This window comes from Scleropages formosus, chromosome 17, assembly GCF_900964775.1.
Source record: "Scleropages formosus chromosome 17, fSclFor1.1, whole genome shotgun sequence".
Classification (NCBI taxonomy): domain Eukaryota; kingdom Metazoa; phylum Chordata; class Actinopteri; order Osteoglossiformes; family Osteoglossidae; genus Scleropages; species Scleropages formosus.
This window is the reverse complement of record NC_041822.1, coordinates 21044201-21072187: the sequence shown is the minus strand read 5'-3', so window position 1 is coordinate 21072187 and position 27987 is coordinate 21044201. Positions and strand designations below refer to the sequence as shown.

The 27987-nt window shown below is 47.5% G+C and overlaps 1 protein-coding gene across 6 annotated transcripts in view; it reads right to left on the bottom strand.

The window, feature by feature from the left end:
• The window catches only part of pbx3b (pre-B-cell leukemia homeobox 3b), a 96826-nt gene that overhangs the window by 26635 nt on the left and 42204 nt on the right, over positions 1-27987 (bottom strand). The window lies entirely within an intron of this gene.

Here is a 27987-nt window from a genome sequence, read left to right as displayed (position 1 = left end):
CCGTACGCTGTCTCACACTCTCCCTGGGATTTGAATATATTTACACGTCCTTACTTTAAACAGATTAATTTAAGTATTCATAGTGGAGGATTAGAGCTACAGCAGAACCACATTTAAATCTTGTCCTGTATAGTGCCCTGCAATAGACCAGTCTCTTATTCATGGTGTTTTCTGCTTTGCACTCTCTGGATCAAACGGGCGGTTTGTGAAAATGGTCAGAAGGGCTATAAGACGCGGCCTAATTTATCAGAAACACATTGTGTTGGGCCTACGCTGTGTGGACAGATTATTTTGATTCATTCGCCTTTATTCCTTAACAAAACAAATTCTAACTCAAAATAATTACAGGAACCGCAGCAAAAAATAAAAATAAAAAATAAAAAAGGGGGACAGTCAAAGAAATAAATAAGTTCTTCTACTGAATCCTTCCAGTTTATTACTCACCACTACATGCAACCACATTTTTCCCCAGCTAATAACATTTTAGATTAAAAAGCAATGTAAACTCTACGGCATAATAACATCCCCAAATAGGATTTGTGTGATTAAATCTTCAGTTTGCAGCAAAGCTGACAATACTCTTTAGCAAGTTCCCCGTAATAAGTCACAGTCTGCAGGCTTAGCCCGGCACCTCTTCCGCTCCCGCTAAATCTGTGTCTGACGACGGGCGCTGCATCTCAGGTATTAAAACACAAACTCGGGATCAGGAGCCGCTATTCCTATTTCTGGTGGCTTACACGACGCCGGGAAATCTTCCCCCTCTCCCTGAACCGAGGCCGCTTTGTCAGTGCGTGATTGATTCTCTTTACATAGCCGAGGTGGCGAGTCCTTGTGAGTCTTCTGGCGATAGCGACTTCGGGACGCCTCACGGGCGAGAGAGGGGGCGACGCGGGTCCCGGGAGCCGTGTTCTGATTGGCCGCGCGGGGATCGGCTCTCCGCGCCCGAGTTCTGTCGCCATTTCCCTTTTTCTTTCTTCTGTCTAACAGCTCATTACCTGATCCGCTGAACACTGGCCGCGCTCCGCACGAGAAATGGAGGGAAAACGTGGTGTTGCACACCAACTTGAGTAAATAAACAAGGAAGAAAATGCAACAGCTAGGGGCTGGGTGTCAGTGAGAATTTTTTTTTTTAAATGTTCAAATCTGCCATCACATCCAGATTTCTGTTTTTGTAAAGAATTACATTTAAGATTCGAATCTCATACACAAATGCCCGAATCCCCCCAACAATGCTCTGGAACACTGACACTGAGCTGAGAGCTCCATGGAGCCTCTCCTTGCACCCCGGCTCCATTCCACCATCTGCTTCATTGTTTTGTGGGGATTGCGTGACCTTTAGTCAGACTTTATTTACTGTCTGTGCTGTAACAGGAACAAGAGAGCTTGAAAGAAACTTCTCTGTAAAGGTACGCTGAGGCTCCACCCAATGCAGACAGGACAAACAAGGCAATTTTCTGTTGAGTTAATATAAGCTGAGACTCCATCAAGAATATCTAAAACAGGAATCTCCTTAATATCAGATGAGGCTCCGCCCACTGGAAGCTTGTCACACTAAAATGTTATTAAGCACTTCATGACCCTGAAGCCTAAATTATTTTGTTTATTTTTTTGGGAAGGGGGGTGTTGCTCTTTTCTTTGAGCTCTGTTATTTTACCAATATTTAATACTTGGCTGATCATCCTGGAAGTTGCAATGCCTAAAGAACACATAAAATCCACCAGCAGCACCTCATAGTGTTTCATACCGAGCTGTGATTCCACCTCCAATCAGATGAGCGTGTCGAACCGGGAACAGATATCGGTGCTTTAATTCCTCTTTACTGTTTACCGGTTGCAGGTAGATGCGTATGTCCTGCTTTGTGTTTCCCAAAGAAATGGAGAGTATCGATGATCCACGTGTCTGATTGCACGGCCTGCCAAAGCACCTCCAAAGCTGCTTAACTGAAAAAGGAACAATTTATGGGATATCAATAGGTTCAAAGGTCATCTACCTTAAAGTGGGCTACAATCCCAAAATAAAACTACGGTAGGTACGTCCGGAGGTGCTCGAATCATTGAAAGGCAATGGGATCTTCTGAGTGGGCAATGATTCAGATCCTTCCTTACCGAATCCTTTGGATACTGTACATTATCAAACAAATGTAAGCACAAATACAAGAAATCATATACATACATACATTGTCCCAAGCAGGGTCATGGCGAGCCAAAGCCTAACCCACCAACACGCAGGGCGTAAGGCTGGGGGGGGGAGACACACCCAGGACAGGACACCAGTCCATCACAAGGCACCCCAAGCAGGACTTGAACCCCAGACCCACCGGAGAGCAGGGCCCCATCAAACCCACTGTGCCACCATACCCTCCACATCACAGGAAATCTAATTTCTGGAATACACTACACCTTTTGATGAAATTTCCACAAGCAGCTTGCCATTACTCTGTAGGCTCAATAAACCTTTAACAAAAGCTATAAAAGGCCACATCTTTAACAAGTTGATTTATTAATTTATCATTTAGAAGGAAAAATAAGTAAAATATATAAAACAATATAGCAATACAGATCACAAATCATGAAAAAGAAAAAAAACATGCTTAAAAAAATACACAAACATGAATGAGTGGAATGTGTGTTTATAGTCTAACCATTTATTTATTTAATTATGGATTTAAACCCATTTAAAAATCAATGGTTCAAAAGGAGTGAAGTAGTGAAGAGTTTTACACTACAGTTGGTCATTTTGTGCTACCAAATGTAATGCTGAGAATCCGTAGCTGACGTCCTTAAAGGTCTTCTTTAAACTTGGCCTACATCGGCATGGCTCTGATGAGCCGGAAAAGACGCCCGAGGCATCACTCCAACATGTACAGTAATTAACATGCCATTAACACATTAATACACATTAACCATTCCCAATGTTAATGGTAGAATAATTACCCTACCTGACACTGCACAGCATTCGAAAGGCTGTGTGAGGGTTTTTTAAGTTTAGTTTCTCCATGGCTGACCAGTTTGAACCATCTATATGGCTACCAAAATGCTATACACTCATTCCTCAGTACACAAGCTTGTGGGATCAAAAATAGACCATTTCAGCTGAAACAAAGCACTGCAGGCCAATGTTTGCCCAACGTGCTAATTCACATCCCATCCAAGGTAAACCCTGCTTAGTCTTGCAGTATATGCTTCCAGGATAGTCTCTGGGCCACCATGACCCTGCACTGGATAAGTGGTGACATAGTGATAGTGGTCAACTTACAATATAGCAACTAACAACAATCCAGATTTATGAGTGTTCTCCGATGTTTTAAGTTCCAAAGTTTGGTTGTAACATCTAATGATGATCACTCCATCTACTGTACGGTAACATCGGCTGGCCGCGCTGCTGCAAAGCACCGTATTTCTTACTGACTCAGTGCATCTTTCATTGTACTGTACTTCCAAAAACGTTTTATTTTCAGCACATTTCATTCATGCTCCCATTCAAGTTTATTTTTTCCAATAGATAGAGAGTGAAAACATCGTCATCTATTCTTCTGGTGGGGCACAAAATGCGAAAGTAAATAGATGTAGAAATGAAACTGGAAATAATAGTGCAGCATGAAAATATAATAATGCACTGTATTTATATTATTCTATATTTATCATTTTAACATCAATAATGTGTGAAAAAATGCAAATCGTTGTCATATAACATAGCATTTGTACATTTTAATTGTTTATATTTACATTTACATTTATTCATTTAGCAGACGCTTTTGTCCAAAGCGACGTACATCTCAGCAAAAGTACAACCTATGCATTATATGTCCTTATGGTTCATGTAATACAGCATAAGAGGAACCCCAATGGAAGTGGAGGATCACCTGCAGAAGCACTGAATGATGAGAGCAAAATGAAAACGAGAAATTCAGGGACAGATGTTCAGGCCATGGAGATGACCACCGTCTTTCGACCACTGAAAGGAGGGAATCCCAGCCTGTGGTTATGATGCATTTCCTCCCTGTTCGGTGAGTGATAAGCTAATCAGCTCTGCTGACAGTGAAGCAGCATAGCTACCCCCCCCCCAAAAAAAAAAAAAAAAAAAAAACCCGGCACCAGCCGCCCATCACATTTCAGCCGAACCCTTGAAACGGACAGCAGAACGGAGGGGGGAAAGAAGAAGTGACAAAAAGTGGCCCTGGATGGAGAATAGGATCCCTGTCAGGTCAGGTAGTCTCTGTCCCCGGCTGATGAAGCCCCCCGCTGACCCCGTCTGACAGAATGGACTCAAGGAAGGCGGACGCAAAAGGGGTAGCGGGGGGGAGGGGGATAGCAGCGGAGAACCCAAACAAACATCTTGTAGACATTTCGCAACGCGCACCAAAATTAATCACCATCCTGTTGAGGCCCTGACATTTTTTGAGGTGGCAGTCACCGGGGGGCGCTGGGGGGCGGGCCACGGGCATGGTACGAGGGTAAACAAACACGGGTGACACTCGCCGTGGTTACACGCTCGCTCCAGCCCGGCAGCTTGGGCCGTGTGCTACGGGACGGCTTTTTCCACGATGTGGTCATTCCGGGCCATACTGCACTAAGCTCCGCCCTCCATGACTCCGCCCTCGAGGCCACCAAACCACGGTGATTTACATTCATCGCCACCTTTTCACCACCTTGGCAGCATCTCCGAAAACTGTTTTTTTTTCTTCATTGCTGACGAAGGCATGACATGGATCTAAAAGGAACAAGTCATGAACGACTTGTCAAATTCTGCAGAACGACAAGTCAAAGCAATCAAAAGCAACTTTTCCAAGCATAAAGCAGGGGAAAGAAATGAGAAATCATGTTTACTTAATGGACATTTCGCTACAAAATTACTTACGACGTTGAGCTACGAACAATTATTTGTACATTTGTACAGAACGGTCATTCTTATTGTATAAATTCAGGGTCAGTGCTACAGCAGGAGTTTCGAAACTGCGTCCTTTACGTGGAAGGTGGCGGCTCCAACTACCCCACCCTCTCCTGGCCTGATAATAACGACAATTACAATTACAATTGCAATTACAGCTGCTGAGCACACAATATTCCAACGCGGCTTCGAAAGCTGACATTTTACGCAGTTGAACATTTCGTTCCGCTTCGTATTTTAACTGGAGCAGCTCAGCTCTGGTTACAGTGCTATGGTCCAGGGTACGAGAGCAGGGACCCACCCCCCCCCCAGGAGTCGTGACAAGTTTTTGATCACAGACCCCATTTATGTGGAGTGAGCCCCAGAGCGCACACCGCACCCTGTACGGTTGCGGTCGAAGCAAAATATGGTCTTCGCGTTCATGCTCTGAGGTGCGCATTATAATCCGTATCAGTCCTGAAAGGACATTTGGATTCTTTTTAGTCGGTCCAGCTCATACAGCAGCACGCTACTCTTTACATGGAATTCATGGTATCCTCTTCCATCGTTGTTCCTTCATTCCTTCTCATTTTAATCTGCTGTAAATCAGTTGTTCTTTCATGTTGGATGTGTCTGAATGATCAACCGTCAAACTCCTAACTTGGTGGGTAAAGAGTTACTTTAACCTAAATGGGTTGCGAGTGCGTGCGTGCATGTGCGCGTGTGTGTGTGTGCGCCTTATTTACAAAGTTGCACTGGAAAACATAAAGCGGACTGCGATGGAGTGCCAGATAAATTACTCCTTGGCTCGGTGCATCGGCAAGAGAGCTGACAGGCCATCATTTAGATTTGGTTGCGGTACGACCGGGGAAGATGCGGCGAGGCCCGGAGGAGAGCGAGACGCCGGCCTCTGCGGTTTGTCTTTAATAAGGTAGAATATGACTCCAATTTAGAGATTAGCAAACGTACAGAGGGCCAATTACAAGAGGAGACCACATCTGAGGTCCTTCTGATGTTTTCTTTACCGTGCAGGAGAATCCCTCTAGGCTCGCGCGTGTGTGTTCTGACTTCGTCTGTAAATGAAGCGAGGCGCTCGGACACCGGGGGAAGGAAGGTGTTTCGGCAAGCGGCAGAATTCGGGACACCGCGGCGCCGGGGGTGAGCGGCGCACACCTGGGCTCCCGCGGTCGACGCGGCACGACGGCTTCCCGCGGCTCGGCGAGGGGGTCCCGCGGTGATCGCGGCCGGTCGCCGCAACCGCAAGTGACAGAAGCAGGCCAGCGCGGAGGAGGAGGAGGAGGGCAACAAAGACCAGACGGCGAGAAAGCCGGCCTGGGCCATCCACGCACTATCGCTTTGTGTTTTCCTCATCCACGGCACGAAGGAACCCCCCCCCCCCCCCCCCCCCCCCAGCAGCCCAACCCCTCCACCGCCCACATGGTGTCATGACCCGGAACTCAAGCTGATACAGTAAAAATTACCCAGGTGTATAAATGGGTGAATCACTGTACACAGCAGCAAAACATCGTGTCAAGTATAATAATAATAATAGTAATAATAATAATAATAATAATGCTCTGGAGACACCTTGGACATCAGAATCCATTTGTAAGACGTAGCTAGACGTCCTGGAGCTATGTGTGTGTGTGTGTGTGCGTGTACAGAATGGCGTTTGAATCCCGATGAGGCCGAGCCTCCAGCAAGAATCCCAAAGCTCAGGTTTCCAATACTCAATATTTAAATATAGCGAAAGCGCTATGGCTCGGATGTCGCCCGGGCTAACGAGTCCCGCGTTAGGTATCGGAGAACTAAATACGCACCCGCGTACACACACCAAGTGCGCTCTGTCACACTTTGTTGGGGTAGAATATATTCATACCTCCTCACTTTCAACAGATGAATTGTTCAAAGTACCCAGGGGGTGCAACTGGAACTGCTGTGTTTTCCTCATCCGCAGCGGGACAGAACCCCCCCCCCCCCTCCCCCCCAACAACACCCCCACGGTGTTGCGACCCGGAAAGCAGGCTACAGGCCGTGTCTGTTTGTATCTACCCCCCCCCTTACAGATTAACTACTGCTATCGTGTGTTGAAACTGACACTGGGCCGGTGTTGTTTTATACAAAGAGCCGAGGTCTCCTATTTAGGAACAAAATATTTAGAGGCACACTTAAGCCTATTTGCATAGATTTAGAGCGAGCGAAAATGACGCGGTCCGCAGCACAGCTGTAGCCGCTTTGATGCCAAAACGCTCCTTTGTTGTCTCCGTTTCGGGCCCGGAATGTGCTGCGTTATTTACTATTTATGAGGCTTATGCTCTTTGTACGTTATGGCATAAAGAGCCGAAAAGCAAACGGTGCGCTGGTTGGAGAAAAACATCTCCGGCTCACGTCTCGTCGCTGCGCTCCCGGCCGAGCCGGGCCACCGGGTGGCGCAGCGGTTAGAACTGCTACCTTCTACTCGGGACTGAATCCCACCTCATACGGAGCACTTTGATTCAACTAATTACCCTGAACTGGTGCGGTAAAAAATACCCAACGGTATAGAGAGGTAAATCATGGTGAGCTGCGGTGCAGAAACGCGTCAGATAGATAGATAGATAGATAGAGGAAATGTGACCCTCTTCATTAACTGCAATCAGTTTCCTTCACGCAAGTATTGCGGTGTTGGTGACACGCCACATGACGGTCTGGTACAAACAAAGGTTTCGTGAGGTCCAAATGAAGAGAGGGCAGAAGCACGATGCTTCGATAAACCACAACTCAACACGGTAATTATAGTAATTAACCGCTGTAGGTTTAATTGGAGAGGAAGGTATTAACAGGGGGAACATTTACGGGCCGGTGAGTGCTGGGGGGGGGACCGGGTCTTACAGCGGCGAACGCGCGCCTGGTCCGGCATGGCCGGGCCGTGCCATGACGGCAGGTTTGGCGATGGGGGGGGGGGGGCTTGTCAGAGCGTTGACGGGAAGTGTGTAATTAGGTGCCGGGTTAATGAGAGCGCCGGCTCCTGACGCCGTCTCGCCGCTGTATCGGGTCAGTTGGCAGGGCGAGTTCTGCGTTTTCCCGTGACTGCGGTCCACAGACCTGTAAACCGTCTCTCCGTTCGCCGTCCGGCCCGGGGTTCGAGGTCCGGGGCACAAGTCGGCTAGAATGTCGCACGCGACTATGCGGGGAACGTCCCGTTGAAAGATGGGTTTTCGGAGTGCTCGGCCTTCCGTCCTCCACGTGACCCCGTTGACCTTTCGAAACGCCGCCTTCGGAAACGGAGCCCGCGCCACGGGGGGATCGGGACCGAACGCGAGGAATCCGACACACTTCCAGGCTGCACGCTCGCATTTCTCATAGCAACCGCAGCCCTCCCTCACGGTCGACCGCCCGCCCCTCCTGCCCTAAGTGCCGAGGATCGACTTTCAGGGCGTGTGAGCGAAATTCCACATTATCCCACATTCCGCAGACTTTGCGGAACCGAATTCGGGGGTTTCTTAACAATGTTTCTACCGCTGCTGTTCTGAGGATACCAGCCTGTGACCATGATCACTAAATAAATAGCAAAGTTTGTTAAAACCCCAGTGCTGTTATTTTAGAGGTAAGAGACGTGTGCGAACTGGACAGCAGCTTCCCTCTAGAACACTTTCACATCTACTTACCTAGTTGACACTTTTCTCCAAAGCAACTTACTATCTTAAGCTACTGGAGTAAATAATAACTGTTACTTTGTTAAGATACTTAATTATTTACCTTTTTATACAGCTGGGTAATTTTTTTACCAGAGCAACTTAGAGTAAGCACCTTGCTCAAGGGTACTACAGGGGGAGGTGGGATTCGAACCTGCAGTCTTTGGGTGCAAAAAGAAACCATCCTAACTACTACAGTACCACCTGCCTTAGGGGCTCCACCTTCCTCAAGGCGGAGATGGGATTCAAACCTACAACCTTTGGTCCAGAGGCAGGAGTGCTGACCACTACACTGCCAGTGACCCTGAACATGAATGAACATCGTATTTCTTACATCTTCTTATCTTTGTGTTTTACAGAAACTGTCCCCTGACCCCCGACAGCAGCCAGATCTCCTCTGCAGAAGACACCATGCAGCCAGTGAACAAAACAAGTCAATAAGGCGCATATGGCAATCTAATGGTTAGATCTCCTTTGGACCGGAAGGTTATCGGTTCAAATCCCACCTCCAGCTGTACTACCTCTGAGCAAGATACTTAGTTTAATTTACTATAATAAAATTACCCAGCTGTATAAACGGGTAAATAATTGTGAGTCGCTCTGGAAAAAAGTGTCAGTTATATGAATAAGTGTAAACGTAGTAAATAAGGCCTCGCTGTCTGCCCTGGCGTCCTGCTTGAAAACAGGTGAATGAACAACTTATTTTCCAGGCGGCACCACAAGCTGACGGTGCTCTTATGAGTCCTGGTACATTATGACTATCAGTTGCCGCAAGCGATATCTGTCAGCATTAAATATGCCTGCATTATAGATGTAAAGAAAAAAGAACCATCTAGAAAAAAAGGGAGAAAGAGGTTGTCCCTCACTGGTGTCCTCCATCCGGTCTCATGGTGACAAAAAAAAATAAATTATATATATATATATATTTTTTTTTTTTTTTGCTCCGAAAGCACAATGAGACAAGGCAGCGAGGCTCTTGCTCCGGGACGCCCGACAACACGGGTCCAACTGAACCCAAACCGCATTACGGAAGCAAACAATAAACAAGAACCACCGTTATTTCATTACAGGCCTCTCGGGCACCGTGGCAGCGATGCCCATTTTTTGCAAAATAAAACCGAACTTCTAAAAGGCTAAAAGCGCTGAAGGGCAAACATTTTCAAAATACGCATCAGGCCAGCAGGGGGCACAGCGGTTAAGAAAGCGGCGATGGGAAAATTTCCGGCTAAATTCCGCAGGAGAGCAAAACTTTTAAACTACAGAGCATACAATTTAAGGTAAATTTCTTCAGCTGATATCTTGCAGGACACATTTACATGTTTAACTGACAACTTTGCTCAAGGTAACATACAACCAGAGGTTTGTATGCTGAGCTACATACAATTATTCATCCATTTATAGAGCAGGGTAATTTTTACTCTACCAGTTCACGGTAAGAACCTTGATTACGGGTATTAAAGCAGGAGCAGTGATTCACACCTTGGTCCTTTGACCGCAGGCAACAACCTCAACCACTACGCCACCTGCTGGGCTCTTATAAATGTCAATGCAGAGGGGGCGGGGCTTTTGTTAAAAATCTGAAATAAACAGATAGATACACACACACACACTATCAATACACCTTCAGTCGCTCCTTCCCTAAAGGGGTATGAATCACGCAGCAACTCCATAAAGCAGCTGCTTCCTCCAAGAGAGAACTCTGAGCTGCTGCAAACATGGAGGGAAAGAAATCTGGGCGAAAAGCCGGGGCAAAAAAAATTAAATGTTTTAAACATGTTTCAGCGTGTAAATCTCACCTCACTTCAGGTCAGTGGGAGCCTCACTGAAAATGCAGCATGTTTTTATGTTTTTTTTTTTTTTTTTTTTCTGCCCCATGAACCGAACTTCCAAAAAAGTGTAAATTCAACAAGAGACCATTGAGGAAAAATAAAACATTTATAAATTTTTCAGTATAACCTGGATATCGTGGATGTTGTTCCGGTCATTTTGAGCTCAAACTGCTTCAAGGCCCACTAGCCTCTTATTATAGAAATGCTTCACTGCATATTAAAATATTCCAAATTCACCGGTATTATTAATAATTTATTTATCTGTCATCTTTATTCCAGGACACTTACGATGTTAGGTTTTTATACTAACCCTAAAAACAAATGATACAATTGTACAATGGCACAATACAAACACCCTTTACACAGCTGGGTACTTTTACTGTATCCACTCAGGGTAAGTACCTTGCTCAGGAGGTAAGCTGGGTCCTCGGATAACAAGCCAGCACAAACCACTATGCCACCTGCTGACCCATATTAATGCCACAGTCATGACAAAAGTAAGATTTTCTCACACACACACACACACACACACACACACACAGTCTGAGACCGCTTGTCCCAAGCAGGGTCACGGAGAACCGGAACCCAAACTGGCAACACAGGGCGTAAGGCTGGGAGGGAGGGGACACACCCAGGACGGGACGCCAGTCCATCGCAAGGCACCCCAAGCGGGACTCGAACCCCAGACCCATCAGAGAGCAGGACCCGGCCAAACCCGCTGCACCACTGTGCCCCCAGATTTTCATACTTTTTATTTTTATTTTTTTTAACGCAGTCCATGACCGAATCCCCCGACTCCCTCCCTCGGAGACCCCGTTCTTCACACAAAAACACGCACACAGGCGTGCCGGCGAAGGCCAAACATTCACTGCAACAGACACGCAAAAAAAAAAGCCACAGATTTGGGCACTGTGTCAAAGGCGCGCTGCCCGCTCTGCTGAAACCCCTCATTACAGACGGCGTTTGAAAGCGCTCCCAGGGCCCCCCCAGGGTCCGAACGGGCGGAGCAGCAAAACGCCCGATGGGGACCGCTTTAACCTTGGAGAGCCGTTCAAAGGTAGGGGTGGCCGGGGGCCGCGTGGGGGGGCGGGAGGCCTCCCGCGCCGGGGTGGTCCCCGCCGCGCAGCTCCGCAGAGGGGGACCGGCGAGGCCACACTGGCCGAATGGCCAAAGTCGACGTGCGAGTCCGAAACCCCGGGGAGCGGAAAGAAGCGGGAAAAGCCGATTTAGGGATTTAGCGTTTACACCGATTTGACATCCGCTTTACCGCGTTGCTCTCTTCCGTTTTGATCTCTATTAATTGGTAGCGAGTGGGAATTGGGAATAAAAAGAAGTCTCGAGACTGCCTGTATGAGGTATTATAATAATAATAATAATAATAATAATAATAATAATAATAATAATAATAATGAGAAGAAGAAGAAGAATAATAGAGTCCTGTCTCTAAGGCGACTTACAGACTTATTAGTATCAGTTGTAATTGATGACTCCATATATTGAGCGTTTCTTTACGTTACGCCACTTGTTTACTTTGTCATTTCCGGAGCGCTGGAGGGAAAACACTCCGCTGTCGAGTTTTTAGACTCCATGGAGTGGAGATATATGTTTATTTCAGCTGTGCAGCAAGTCTGAAACCCACACCAAGTAAAGATACAGCTGGTAGCGTAGTGGTTAGCCCTTCTGCTTTCAGACCCAGAAGGTCGCAGGTTTGATTCCCTTTTCCAGGTATAGTACCCTTGATCAAGGTACTTACCCTAAATTGCTCCTATAAAATTACCCAACTTTAAAAATGGGTAAATAATTCTACCTAAAAAAATCTTTAACTTGTTGCTTTGGAGAAAAGTGTGAGCTAGAACAGTAAATAAATGTGAAAATGCACACAGCGGCTAAATTTGTGGATTCTTTTATCACTTGATGAAATGTCGACGAAAGCTTTTCAAATGTGTTCACTTTGTGTCTTTGCTATCGATTCATTCATGCTTTTCTCATCAAGCGACTTACGGCGTGAGGTTCGGAGAATTAGCTACCGTGATTTACCCATTTATGCAGTCGGGTAATTTTTACTCTAGTAATTCAGGGTCCAAACCCATGACCAACAAGGGAACAGCTCCAACCACAGCATCGCCTCACTGCCGCACACATACAGTATCAGTCGAAAGTTTGAGTACACCCGCCAGGAACCAGATTCTTAATGGAGGGTACAACAGCACAATGGGGATTCGAACCCGGGTCTTTCGACTGCGAGAAAACACTGCTAACCCCTGCGCTACACATACTGCCTGCATAGCTCCATTGGTGTGCAAATGAGGAAAGTGAGGTAAAACACTGGAACACAATACCACCCCAACACGACAGCACTCCTGCACTGACGTCCACGTGATCGGTCTCCTGAGCAGATGGGGACCGCGTTCGCCCCGACCGACCGCCGTTAATCCCGCTCATTTCACAGGGATGCCCATAGAGCCGTCGTAAATCCTTTCCTGTGTAATCTGGCCCCCAGTCTGGCCATGGGAAACTCAGACTATTTCCCTACTGGCCAGGGGAGGCTAATCCGCGGTCACGGCGGGTCGACCGCGCTGAGGAAACACGGCCTCCCGGTGCAGTGGAACCCTGGGCTTCTCAGCAGCCACCGGTTTGGCAGGCTTTCAGACGCGACGTTCCTCTCCAAGCCGCATCGTCAGGATCCCAAAACGACATAAACGAGTGGCTGACCGCTTCACAGGCCCTGAAACACGCTGAACTGCGCGAATCTACGGAAAACACGTATTTTTCCCACCATTCACCATAAGTGCAAGTTAAACACACTCTGATCCAGTTTATGTCAAAGTGTATTGTTTATGCTATTACTTTGTCCATCTTACATCGTTGTCCGAGACGACCCGCGCTGTTCAGGTTCGTACATTAAGCCAATCACAATTATTTGCCCGGTAATACAGCAGGGTGATTTTTACTGTGTAATTTAAGGGTAAGTACCTTGATTGAGGATACTGCAACAGGAGATGAGATCTGAACCCACGACCTTCACATTGCAGGGTAATGGACCCATCCACTATGCTACCCACTGCCACATGCAAATACATACATATGCGTGGTACATATTCACATACACCTACAGTACCAGTCAAACATGTGAGGCCACCTGTTGGAAAATAGTTATAAGTTAGTACCCCCCTCCACACACACACACACACACGCACACAGCAAGATCGAGCAGGACACCAGCCAACAAGTGTCCACAGCTCGTCCGCAACAGTTCCCAGAGACGGAGGACACTTGTGAGGTGCAGTGATTTCACTCTTCTGTCCAGTTTGTCCCACACAGGTGTTGTACTCACACTTTACACCGGCACCGAATCTCACGAAAAACACTCCTACTGGGTGAAAAAGCCTCAACACCCATGACCCCTGAGAGCTGACAGTATGTTTGCACTTCCAACACCACTCAGCTCAACTGTAGCATGAATGCACCGTACCACGGTCTCTGCAAGTGTATGGTTCATATATATATATATGGCATTACTGTTATTCATTTACTTTATTTACCTGGGTCTTTCGATTCAGGATATTCGCAGCGTTACATAATCAACTTCATTGTGATTTACCACAGTCAACTCAGGAAATACATGTACACGTGTGTCATAAAACACACTCGTTCTGGGTGAAAAGGGCTCGACGGCGCTCGCGAGCTGTGATCGCAGCGGGTGCCCAAACACACAGCTCTCCCGAAAGCGCCGCTGGCCAGACATTCCGTCAGCCGGAGCGGGGGGCCCCCGGCCGGGGCCGAGACCGCCTGGCAGGCAACCCACCGGGGACTCGCCGTTTTGTTCCGCGTAGGCAAAAAAAAGGGGAGAGGGATGAATAAATAAGCGAAGTCCCCCATCGCCGGCACTCCTGTTATTACCACCGCAAAACAAATATACAGCCCTCCACCTTTAAATCACTTCAGCTCCTATTTCCAAGTATAATTTAATCTTTTTCGCGACACTTGACGATTACTTCATCACGATGTAATGACAGATTAAAAAGTTGTCAAATTAAATATTGAAGAGGACTGCAGGCACTGGTGAATTTTTTAAGGAATAACACAGATTGGAGATGAAATGAGGGACCCAAATGCATATTTTATGCCATAAGGAACGAATACATACATTTTCCTCGAGGCCACCTACTTTGTAATAAAGGGGGGGTTCCTGAGAGATGTGCCGGCATGGCATTGTGGGTTTAATATCTGGGATAAATTGCTATTAAACTTTGTTGTCAAAAGAAATGAGGGTTTGTGTGATCATGCCGAGCGAAGATGGGGGTTTATTCACCGCGGTGAATATTCCACTGTGGGTACTCCTTTCTTTATTCCTCCTCAGCTCCATAAAGGGAACCCTGTCCTTTTTACACACCTCCAACCAGCTATCCATAGAACAAGACAGAAGAGCTTTTTCTTCTTCAATAACCATATAGATCTATAAAGGCACTCGGGATCCCCTGTGGAATGTATACCACGGTATTCTCCTTTTGTGTTGCGGGGAAGAGATGCATGAGCCGCTGTTAAAGTTCAGCGGCTCGGTGTCGGCTGAACGTTTCGAGAGCAACAAAGAAAAAAGGAGGTTAATACTCCAACAAAGATGTCGGTTGCAGCGCCCTTGCCAAAGCAGGGAGATAATTGACTGTGAGCGCGCTTCAAATCGACAGAAGTGAGAAGAAAAGTGTGGAAAAGTTAACTTCTTGGGAGACAGACAAAAGCGCAGAGAACGGATACACATTTCCGTCTGAGGAACGTCTCTCTCACTCATGGTTGCACGTGATATCCGAAAGATCGGGCGCCCAGGTTAGGCCCAAGTTCGAACCCCATATCCTGAAGCAGTACCCTTGAGCACAGTATTTACCCAGAATTGATAAAGTATAAATTCCCACTGTATTGATAGTTAAGTCGCTTTGGAGAAGTGTGAGCTCAATATGTAAATTTTATGCAAATTTTATATTTTATGGCTTGCAGCAGAGGCTTCATGTCATAAAAGTCAAGGAGCATCGCAGAAAGAATCCATCCATCCATCCATCCATCCATCCGTTCCTGCATTTATTCATCCATAGTGCACGAGTTCTCAGGTGTGGGCTGATCAAGAATCCAGGCACTCCAGATGACCCAAAGTGTTACTTCTCTCACGTGGTTGGGGATGCTCAGGCTGCACAGGTGCACCAACCTGCACAGGCAGTCACAACTGTTGTCACGGAGACAGCTTCCCGACAGCGGTGCTCATCTGCGTTCTTTCAGCCACCCCTCTCAGTGCAGCGTGACGATGCGTGACCAAGAGCGGCGAAGGCGCTCCTGTCGGGTGGCAGAACAGTGGCCGGAGCGGTTCGCAGGAATGTCAGTGTGGACGCGGCGGAGACGCCGGAGGGTGACATGGGTGAAAAAAACAGCTGGCCTCATGATGTGTGTGTGTGTGTGTGTGTGTGTGTGTGTGTGTGTGTGTGTGTGTGTGAGAGAGAGAGAGAGTGAGAGAGACCAGCCTTGTATTATAGTGGGGTCTCTAAGATCCAAGGCTGGGCTGGAAATGTGAGCCTGTATGCTGAGCATACACACACACACACACACACACACACACACACACACACACACACACACACACACACACACACAGAGGCACACACACGTACAACTATATCTCACAAAAACATACCCTATACACACATATATAAAACTCCAGCTCTAATATTAGAACTGTAATATGCCTATTTACCGCTCGCTGCTGAAATGTCAGAATAAATCGGCAAAAATATTAACACGGCGTTTTACTCCATCGTGCGCGCGGTTTAAGCACATCACTGTCAGCCGAGGTCCGTAAATCAAGGACTCAGATACTGACTGACGAAATTCTCTGGCATGTTTTTTCTTTATCTATTTGAGATTTAACTCTGGGTCCAGAGCGGTACGCTGCTGGTGCTGTAGTAAAAAGCTCACAACCACCAGGCCCTGGTCCGGCTTCTTCATTTCACTAAAGGTTCACTTACTTCACTTTTCAGGGTCCCTTACATCCCACCTCTCTGCTCCAACTGCGGGCAGCAGGGGGCACGGGCATTAAAGTTAAACTGCAGCACTCGGGTTCAAATCCCACTCCGGCTGCAACACCCTTGATCAGGGTACTGACCCGGAATAGAGAACATTAAAAATACAGTAGTAAGTAACTTTAACAGTAAGTAGCTTAGTGTACAAATCTAATATCGCAATGCGCCTTGGAGGAAATGACCTAATTATGTCAATGAAAACTGTAAAATTCCAACAAACCATTAATATTCCTATAAATAATAATAACAGGTAATGGCTTTAACAATGCAAGTGAGCAACCAATTAAACACCGAGCCCCACCCACTGCATGACCCTGCCACCGCTCATTGTTGGATCCCTTGTAAATGGATACGAAAAGTCTCACCGGGTTGAGGTTGTTTTTCTCCAGCAACATTTTGTCGTTGTTGCCGGTGTGTTCTGACTTAGCCCCTCCCCCTACCCTCCACCCCTCAACTCCCAGCTCCCTTTTTCCTTCCCAGCTTGCCATCCACAGACTGCATAATTAATGCAAACGCCGTGCCTGGTGTCAGGGCTGAGGGGCCCTTCTGGTTTGGTTCCGCGCGACACTTTCCCGGGGAACATTAAGCAGAGAAAGCGGCAGCACGGCAGGGATGGAAAATCGCCCTGTCAGCCCCCCCCCCCCCTCCCACACCGACCCTGCTCCCACTCGGAGGGAGCCGCTTCACGATTGTTTCATCAAGGTGATCGAGAACAAAAAAGTACTGAAGCAAATTCCAGCTTACATTTAGGAGCTCCGCTACATACATTATTTATCCCCCCCAACGCACACCCCCACCACCCAGTGGAATACATCACCAGCCTGATTCTCAAATATTTCTCCGGATTTCAGCGCCTTTAAGCTATATCCTTTTCGCATCAGGCTCGCCAAGCCATTAGACGCAGAGACTCGCCTTTCCCGCCCCCTGTGTGATGCAGACCAGAGATTATGGATTGCACGGCGGTGCGGGCGCAGGTTTGACGGCATTGCCCATGTGATCGGTGGGTGACGTTGGAGCGGCGCGGGCAGGAATGCTGCTCCCGGTCGCCCTGTCGGCCTCAAAATGCAGTCGGAGCGTCCGCCTACGGCACGTCTGCACTTATTCATTTAGCAGCCGCTTTTCTCCAAGTGACATACAACTCGGAACAAACAGTAAACCAACAGATGAAGAGCAACAGATACAGGCGTGCAATTGTCAGCATGCACGCACACCACCGTCACAGCTCCAGCGTGGCGGAATGAGCTCCCTCGGTCCCTCGGAGATGCTGAATCCCTCTCAATGTTCAGGAAGGGTCTCGGAACACATCTCTTTCGCTCCCGCTTCTTTCCTGATCTCCTATCTCCTCCATTAGCTTTCACTGCGCATCTGTTTTAAAAAAAAAACTTCCTCGTGATCAGTTCTATATAAAGCTATTCATCTAGTGTATAATGGCAAAAACTGAGGTACAAATATGTACGTGTTAAAGTAATGAGTAAATAACCATAGAACTGACAGGAAGGACAATGATGATCACAACAGATGATGTCATGCAAGTTTCTGTAGCTGTCAGGAGATCTGGAGGGAAGTGGTTCTGAAGGAGATGCTAGAAGGGACTCAGCAGCTCTGAAAGACAGAGGGAGCTTATCGGCCCCATGTCTGAGGTTCTGTCCCCTTGCGAGGCAGCAGATACCAAACTCCTGGATCTAGCGTGTTTAACTCGGATGACACAAGCAGGATGTTTTTCTTCTTAGCCATGTGTATGGTGCTTATTTTAACTGCAGCAGTACCCACCAGGCATTCGAACCTGTAGCATTCTGGTGTGGTTACACATCAGCTGTCAAAGGGTTTTCTGTCAACTCCTTCATGGAGCAAACTCACACTCACTCACACACACACACTGTCTGAAACCGCTTGTCCCATTCGGGGTCGCGGCGAGCCGGAGCCTAACCCGGCAACACAGGGCAAAAGGCTGGAGGGGGAGGGGACACACCCAGGACAGGATGCCAGTCCATCACAAGGCACCCCAAGCAGGACTCAAACCCCAGACCCACCAGAGAGCAGGACCCAGTCCAACCCACTGCACCACCACACCCCCCTCATGGAGCAAACTGTTTACATTAATTCATTTGGCTGATGCTTTTCTCCAAGCTTACAATGTTAAGCTACTTACAATTATTTATACAGCTGGATAATTGTACTGGAACAATTTTAGGGTTAGTACTTTACTCAGTGGTATTATAGCTAGAGGTGAGATTCAAACCTGTGACCTTTGGGTCCAAAGGCAGTGGCTATAACCACAATTCTATAACCGCTACAGTTCACTTTTTTACCACTATACTTTTATCTTACTTTATTTGTTATTTATTTCCTTACTTATTCTATCCTATTTTCATCATTAGATATTCTTTATACTTCTGCGGTATGTTTCTAATTTCTACTTTATTTCTATAGCCTTATTTATATTATCTCTTCTCTCAGTCTGTATTACGGACAGTCGGAAAAGCATTTCACTGCAAGTCATACTAAGTATGGTTGTGTATGTGTCAAATAAAACTTGAACCTGAACTACACTACCAGTTGCCCCATTTAAAAGTTGGCTGCAATTTTGTGTTTAGGCCATCAGGTGGCGTAATGGTTAGAGCAGCTCAAAAGACCCAGGTTCAAATCCCACCTCTTGCTGTTATACCCTTGATAAAAGAACTTACTCTGAACTGACACAGTAAAAATGCTGTAATAAATGGGTAAATCAGTGCAAGCAGCTTAATGCATCTGCTAAATGAGTGAACCTGCATGTAGATGAAGCGTAAAAGCACTTCGAAAACCCAGAAGAAACGAAACTGTGGGAAAAGCAGCCCCAGTTCCGAGCTCTAACTCGCCTTCCCTTGCCTTGTACGTCCTCCTTTTTTCACTTGATCCTGCAAACATCTGAGGAATTTGGCTTCACAAAGGGGTCACGCAAAGGCCGAGGGATCGCTTTACAAATCCTCCTCCATTAGCACATCAACAGCATCGACTCAAAGGAGATGAGGCCTTCCACTGGTTATTAATGAATAACAATCCCTCATTAAGACCCCCGACAGCACCGACACTCGCCACCGCTCCTGCTACCACCTGTAACGAAGCGTACCGTTCGCAACCGCACATCGCCGAAGTGCCGCCGTCTGTATGATTCTCACCGATTCTCCCCCAACAGGCTCTCCAGTGCACCTCTCGAACTTCTGGCTGAAACAGTCAAAGGGCCGAAACCAGAACCAGGTCACCTCCTGGGGTCAGCAGGGGGCGCAGTTGTTAGGGCTGTCACTTTGCCACCTGAAGGCTCCCACGTCGAATCCGAAATACTACTGTAGTGTAATTGACCGCGGTACTCACCCTGAATTGACACAGTAAGAACACTGTGCTGTATAAATCGGTAAAACACTGCAATTTCTAGATCTTAGAAAGAAAGAAATAATAAAAAAAACTATTTAATATATATGTAATTTATTTATAACATTTATATTTTAATTACATATTTATTTATTTGTTATATATTTATTTATATGTAAATGTATTACATATATGTAAGAAATGTGTTTTTTTTTTTTCAATTTTTTACATAGAAATTTTTAAAATTTTTTAAATTTGAAAAAAAAAAAAATCATTGGAGAAATTCAGGTTATGGATACTGCAGTAGTACGAACGGTGGGATTCAAACCTGCGTTCTTCACGTGTTAGCTGACAGACCTAACTGCTGCGCTACATACCGCTCCATGTTCAGGTCATAGGGAAAGAACTCCAATACAAATATATTAAAAGTAACACTTAATATAATATCCTTTGTATACTACATTTCTGAGTTTGACTGATGAAGTGATAAAGCATTAACTGCAATTCCTATTTTGGATGTGTCTGAAGCCCGGCAGCGTCTGTCCCTCAGCCGTGGCCCTCGCTCCCTCGCACCCTTTCATGACCCCCCCCAACCCTTCGTGCATTTATCATTAATATTTCATTGGCACCATGTGTAAAAATCCCCGTAGATGCAAAAGTTGCTTGACACGCCCCTCCGCCTCCCCGGGTGTCCATTAGCGGCGGCGAGCCCAAACAGAACCACCGTCCTTTACATCACACATACATTTACTTATTTAGCTCGTGTTTCTCCAAAGCGAGTAAAAACAATTTACCCATTTACACAGGTGGGTAATTTTTACTATATCAGCACAAGATGGGTACTTTGATCAAAAGCACAACGGCAGGAGGTGGGATTCAAACACGGGTCCTTCGAATCCAAATGCGGCAGCTTTAACTACTGCGCCACCTGTCGCACCCAGTCGGTACTGCCCCTCACAGGTAAGAAAACACAAAACACCTCCAAAAACAACCTTGTTTGATTACTCCTGAGAGCCTGTAGTATTACTGTAGTATTACTGCTTCACCCACCCCCTTCCGTGGGCACCGCAGATTCCTAGCGCTTAGAGCTCCGCACACAATGGGCTCATTTATTTCACTTATTGAGAGCGCTCTCGGACGGGCTCCGCTCCACACGCTGACCTTGTCACTCGGCCCCGTGTCTCTGCGGCTCGGGCTCCAGTGAACAGGTGCTCAGGTGTCTCTCCAAACCGAAATGTACCCCCCCTGCGCGGACCTGCGGCGCCGGGATCAACTCGGATTTGAATTATCACACCATTACAGACAGTGGCAGCAGATGGAGCGACTCTCAGCACTGTCACCTTTCAATCTTTAGGTCCCTGGTTCGAATCCTACACCTGCCCATCAAGGTACTCCCCCGAAATTGCTACAGTAAGAATACCCTGCTGCAGAAATGGGTAAAACACTGAAAAGTTGATTATCAACATCACTGATCACCGAATCATGCGCTTCGCCCGCCATCACTGGTGGGATCTTGAATATATGGAGGGAGTAGGGAAACGAGTGCATCTGAAACACACGTGAAACACCTCAAGTGAAGCTCCTGCTGGACCTGAGATGATCTTCTGCAGACAGGTTCTGCACAGTTGGATAATAAAGTGTCTGAAAATCATAAGCACGAAGAAAACAAATAAATCCATTTGGGGAGGCAGGTGGACGCCTACTCGATGCACCGAGGTCTGAACCCCTCAACCCCCGCCGTAGTACCCTTGATCAAGGCACCTACCCTGAACTTATACAGTAAAAAATTAACCTGCTCTTTAAATGGGTAAATCACTGTAAGGACGTTAACACTATATGTTGCTTTTGGAGAAAAGCGTCAAATAATAAGTAAATGCAAATGCATTATGAGTAATCGAACCCCCCCCGCCAAGCCCCCCCCCCACAGTCTACTCTTTCCTGCCTAATGGCTAAGGCCAAACATCTCCCACGTGGAATAGTGAGGTTAAGGACAACCAGGAGATCTCCAGCTCCGGAGAGGCAGCGCACACTGTCAAAAATTACTGTACGGCCAACGAGCAATAAATCCTCATTATTTCAAATTGCATTTCGGAGAGATTGAGAACGGAGGAGAACGTGCTCACAATTTGTCTCGGAGTGACTGCGACACGGGGGAAGTGCTCGGGGTTAACGCCGCAGCGGTGCCGGTAAGAATCATTTTTAACGCAACAAATCACCTTTACGTCGAAAACTCGGCCGCTAAACAAGGGAACTTTAAATCTCCGCGCAACAGATCCGAACGGCCGCGTGGAAGGTTGAAGGGAAAACATTTCCCATGATTCATCTGCTGGGACGGCCATGTTAATCCGTGTAACTGGAAGCAGCGGCGGCGGAAGGTGAAAGAAAATTCTCGCCGGCAGCTGTGACAAAGCGCAGATGAGCGCTGCGGGAGATCCCCACCAGTCTGCATCGCGCGCGTCGGCCCCCGAGGGCCACCCCCCCCCAACCTCGGGCCCCCAGCGCTTCTGTGGAAAACACAGCAACGGCCAATAAAAACCCAGTCCATGTGGCTAATGCTGATGTTTGTTTCTCCGTTGCGGTGAAAGGCTTCCGAGAATCAATCTGGAACATTCCTCTCGAAATCGAGGAGCTTTGGGAATCTCCGCCTAAGAGTGAACGCCACTTCAGATACCCTGCATCCACGCCCAGTTGCTCAGGAAGACTGTAAAATGCTCATACTCTTCCAAATAACTCTTAAATTAAGGTAACAGTGCCAGCAGATGGCGTAGTGGTTAGAGCCACCGCCTCTCAACATAAGGACCCTGGTTTGAATCGCCCCTCCTGCTGTAGTACCCTTGAGTAAGATACTTACCCTGAACCAATAAAATAAAAAGTACCCAGCTGCAGAAATGGGTAAATCAGTGTAAGTACCTTAAAAAAGGTACTTACTAGTCAATGGCAGCACGGTGTCATCAGCTAAAATGAATAAATGTAAGAGCTGAGCTTTCCAGAGGTTGCCGCATCAGACCGTCTGGTGTGAGATATATATGTATTTCATATGTACGTTTTATAGGCCTATATGTAAAATTGAAAAGTGGTGAAAATAAAAGTGACACCACAGGTTTATTCCCTTAGTATTTCGAGGTGGATCAGAAACAAAGAAAAGTCAAAAACTTGGGGCAATTCTTAGCAGCGCGTCTCTCTGTGTGTGTGTGTGTGTGCGTGCGTGCATGCGTGCGCATCTCACACAGACACATATATTTCACACTGCCGCTCACACCGCTCTTCCCACACGCTCGCCTGATCCTCGAGGCCCGCTCCCCCGAAACACATGGGAAACGTTACCCCGGCGTTCGCCGGGCGTTTTGCACTCGCTGCGGAGCCGCTCCGCTGTCACTAAATGGCACGTTCGCTCAGCTCCAGTCCTTCCTTCCCAATCACAGGCTTCTCCAGCTGCAGCTTAATTTCCTGTGACTTGCCTAATTACTGTAATTAAGGATTAATTGCCATTAATTATTCACACATAAGCTCATCGCAAATCATGGGGTAAATGTCTTATGAAAGCTGCCATACAAGCCATGTATAAACACACTGGGATGCTTCGGGCTGAGAATCTATCACTCGGCCCCGCAGCAAATCGCCTTGCAGCACTTAGGAAAACACCTATAACTCTCGGAGAAATCAACGGTCTATCCAGGTAATGGAGGAATTCATCCTCACGGCTTGTTTGCATTTCGCACCCATTTATATCCCACGCTTTTACGCTATTTACGCACCGGGATGCCAACGTGGGACGAATACAAATACGTCGCAAATACGCGTCAACGTGTGTGTATATTTATTTGTGTTACTTTGCTTTTTTTGTGACATACAGGTGGGCGTGGTTTTACTTTTGAAATGTTTTCCTCCGTTTTCAAAAAGAGAAAGAACCTTTCGAGTCAGAATTTGCGTGCAAAGTGAGAACGCCGGTGCGAAACCCTGGTAAATGACCTTTTAGAGGATGCCGTGGAAATGACGCTGCAGAAATCTGCACAAACCGCACCTCCATTCTTGGAACAATATCTAAAAGAAAAACGTACGGCCGCGCTGTTCGGAACTTGAAGATATGCGAAAAGGTCTAGGGGTCCAGTGAAACAGTTTGTTTTTTGATGTTAAAACGTGTTATAAATATTTTTGCTATGTTAGGATGTAGCCCTAGCCAGTTTACTGAACCACTTACCGCGGTGTAAAAGCAATGAAACTGGCAGAATTTACACCGCGTCGCTGCGTTCAAGGTCGTGTTCGAGGAACTAGCCAGCATCATCAGTCCACGTCTCACCGAGAACTTAAATCAACTGGTTTTTCCATGAGTTTAAAAGACGACACTGAGTTTGGGGAAAAGGGAATGCTGGGATCAGCTGCAAGTCCCTCATGTGTCTTCCTCCTCTCTCCTCATCTCTTTTCTACCCTTTGCCACTCACTTCCTCTCTTTACTTCTCTGTCCCCCTTTTCTCTTCTTGTCTTTTCCTCTCAAACCCTCTGTACTCCTCTCCTTTTGGCTGCTCTCAGTCAACAGGCTGCCAAGCGGAACAGGTGACCACGCCGTGCGATGTCTGGCTTCTGGACATGTCTCGCTTTGCAACAATTTTACACATTGCAACTTTTTTTTTTTAAGGTTAACTTATGACTCCTCGGGGGGCACGGTGGCGCAGCGGGTTTGGCAGGCCCTGCTCTGGGGTGGGTCTGGGGTTCGAGCCTTGCTTGGGGTACCTTGCGGTGGACTGGCGTCCTGTCCTGGCTGTGTCCCCTCCCCCTCCAGCCTTGCGCCCTGTGTTGCTGGGTTAGGCTCCAGCTCGCTGCGACCCCGCTTGAGACAAGTGGTTGTAGACATTGTGTGTGTGTGTGTGTACAACTCCGCCGGTCTGTAGCGGAAGCTCTCCTGCACACACCTCCGAACCCGAGACCTCCCCCTTGCCTGGGAGCAACGGCGACTTCGAATACAAGAAGTGAGAACACGAGTGAGCTGCGTGCTGAAGCTGAGCTGAGCACCCCCCCCCCCCGTACCTCGGAGGCAACAGTGTTAAAGGCTCACGCTTCATAAAATCATAATAATGGCCATAATGTAAACCTGATGCATACGCAACGGCTGCCAGGGGGTGACGCGCAAACAGGATTTAGAATTGGGTGCCTTTACAGGGTCCTAAATCAAGGAGGCCTGCAGTTTAGCGGGTGACGGGTAAGTGTGTGGTAAACTGAGGTGTGCTATAAGGAGCGGAAGGAGAGAGAAAAACGGTTTTGTCCTTTAAAACGGCCCGGCTAAACATGCTGGCCTGTCTGACAAACTCCGTCATAATAAAGGTGACAGACGATTATTTTACAAGGCGCTGCCTCAGCAATGACGCGAGGCTCCAGAACTGCTGTCCCTCTACATCTGTCCATAAACGGTTCGGTGTTGGGTGGGGCGGGGGCGGCGACGGCGGCGATCCGGGGCTCGCGGCGCGAGCGGAAACACACCACTAATTATTCCGCCGGTGCCTGCTGCAGCAGATTAATGCAGGAAACATTTTCATTTGGGCACATAAGTTTGTTTGTCTGATTTAAACATTTATGTTAATGGCCCTTCTGGCAGCTCTTTAATGCTTTACACACTCTTGTAAACAGCTCCTGAGCAGATTCATCATGTATCCATCCTTTCCCTTATTATCCCACAAAGCGGAGGCCCTCTCCGGGCCCGCCTGCGGTTTGGAGTACGCCACTTGAGTCCGAGACTACGAGCGATGATCCGTCCGGATGAGACGGGGGGGGGAGAGGGCATCGACCTTGCGGCGCTAAAGGACCACTTCCCGGCGTCGACACGGTGTTGCCTTTCTGTCACTTTCCTTTGCACCTGTAGCCTTTGATCGAGCGAGGAGGGATTAAATCGGAGCAGCCGGAGTCCTGTTCGGCATTCGTAATCTTTAGGTGCGCCTATAAAATTCTTTCATCTCAGGACAAGGGTCAAGCACTTCAGAAATCACGACTGCTTCAGTCTCTCTGCCATTGGATTACATTCCATATCTGAGATTTTCAAGCTATTTCATTACTCCATTACATTAAAGAAAAACCTCCAGCACATGCAGCTGTGTAAAAAACTTGCGAAAATGCTCACCGCCGAGAAAAGGCAAGAAAGCAAACCAATGTACTTCGAGCAGGTGGCAGGTGGGGGGGTCCACATGAAAGGACAAAAGTTATTATTCTAAAAACAGACCAACATGCCACCCTGTCCTGATTGCACCCCTGCCAGAACCCGGGATGACAGGCGGTTGAGCAAGCCTTGTCGTGGTTGTGCATCACGGTCTTTAGCAGTCGGTAGCGACACCCTTCGGCGTGACAACATCCCCTTCTTGGCCATGCCAGCCTCCCAAATTGCCCCACCTCCATCGCAGCCGCCTAATTGACACTTCCACATTTACCGGCACTTTCCCTCTGTCCTCTCCGCCACTGGTCTCCAAGTCAACTCCCACTAACGGACTCCCAACTCCCTAGATCTGGATAATTAGAGTTTATGTGTTAATTGGTGTAAATACAAAGATGGGAGTAGCAGGCGTTCAGTTCTTGCAGTGGAGCCATAAATTGCTCTGCTGATAAGCGGTGGTGGGGGGGATTGGGGGGGTGCCTCTCAGCATTGGAGGGCGAACAGAACAACGAGGGATGGGAGGCTTCCCACCGCAGGGTTTGTTGTTTCCAATAAGCGAGCAATTTTCCTTTCTCTCGCCATTAACCAGCTGGATAATAACAGATTTTTTAAAATTATGAATGCAATTACATGGGGAAGCATTAATCGAGTTGGGCGAGTGTGCGCAGGAAGGCCGCGGGGAGATGAGGCCGCCGCAGTATTTTGAAGAAGGCAATAATCTTTTAAGACTCCACGTAGAAATGATTTATCAGCGGAGCGTACATATATACCGCGGTACGTATTGAACGTTGAGGAGGGTTCTCTGAAGCAAATCCCAAACTCCTTGTTTCGGCAGCAACGGTGAGGCACACAGACTGTGAGAAACCTGTCTTGGTATCGCACGATCAAAGCGTTGGGGATAGAGACATCGTACAGAGGAATTGCTCTTGCTCTCTTGTACTCTGGGCTGGGAACCAATGAGGCTTCCTGTTTCGAGAGGCAGCGAGAGTCAACGAAGTGAGTGAAGTAGCACGGATTGGCAGCCTTATGCCTTAACCGTCTTCTCGCTGGCAGATACAGTTCACTCCGGATATTTTTATTATTTAATTTTATTTATTTATTTATTTATTTATTAGGCCACGGTGGCAAAAATAGCAGACAGAATGGGAAATGACGGCTGTGCGTGTCACCGTCTCAAGAAAACCGAGAAACAAAGAGTGACGGAGGCATAATGTCAGCGCAACCGAAAGGACTTCGGAATTAATTCCGAAATGTGTCCCGGTTACTAGTTTTCCCATGCAAGCATGCTGCGGGATGTTCCTTTTCCATATTCTATTTTATTTTATGTTATATTGTTTTGTTTTATTTCATTTTCTTGCCCTCCTCCACACAAACTCCCGCTGCCCCCCACCAACACTCTCTACTTTGAACTCTCAGCTGTCAGCAGATGTCCTTCCAGAAGAGACAAAGGAAATGAGATGGGGGTGGGATACCGGGGCTTGCAAGGGGGGCATCATCGGCATGGAAATGAGCCTCTGAAGGAGCAGCCTGTAAGGCGAGGCCCCGTGCGTGCCTCCAGCCACTGTGCTACCTTTTCAACTTGCAAATGACAGTGTCACCAAACGCTATCCTTCCATCAATCAAGTCAGGGGGGTCATGAATATACAAAAGCCAAGCGCGGGGGCTGGCTACCTCCCACCGCTCCACTTGGCCCAATTATTCAGGCCCTGTTCTTTCTTCTTTTCCCTCCATTCCTCCCCTTCTCCCTCGCCTGCAGAGTCCCAGCTCAGGAAACCCTGGGCTCCATCAAGGTAGGTCAGCGCAGTGGGCCTCTCCAGACGGCAAAGTCGAGGATGCAGGAGTGATCATTGGAGGGAAGAAACAGGGTGAGGGACTAATTCCAACTTACCCCACAACTCCTTCCTGCACCTATTATTCTTATTCTTATTAAACAGCCCATCCAACTCTTTATCCGGTCAAGTCAGTTCCTTCAAGTGCACTCCCTACTGTCCATACAGCCGATGAGAACCCCCGTGCAATTTAACATTCGGAGCAACGCTCTGATCCGCCACAGTTAGGGGTAACTAATGCCCCCCGATGTG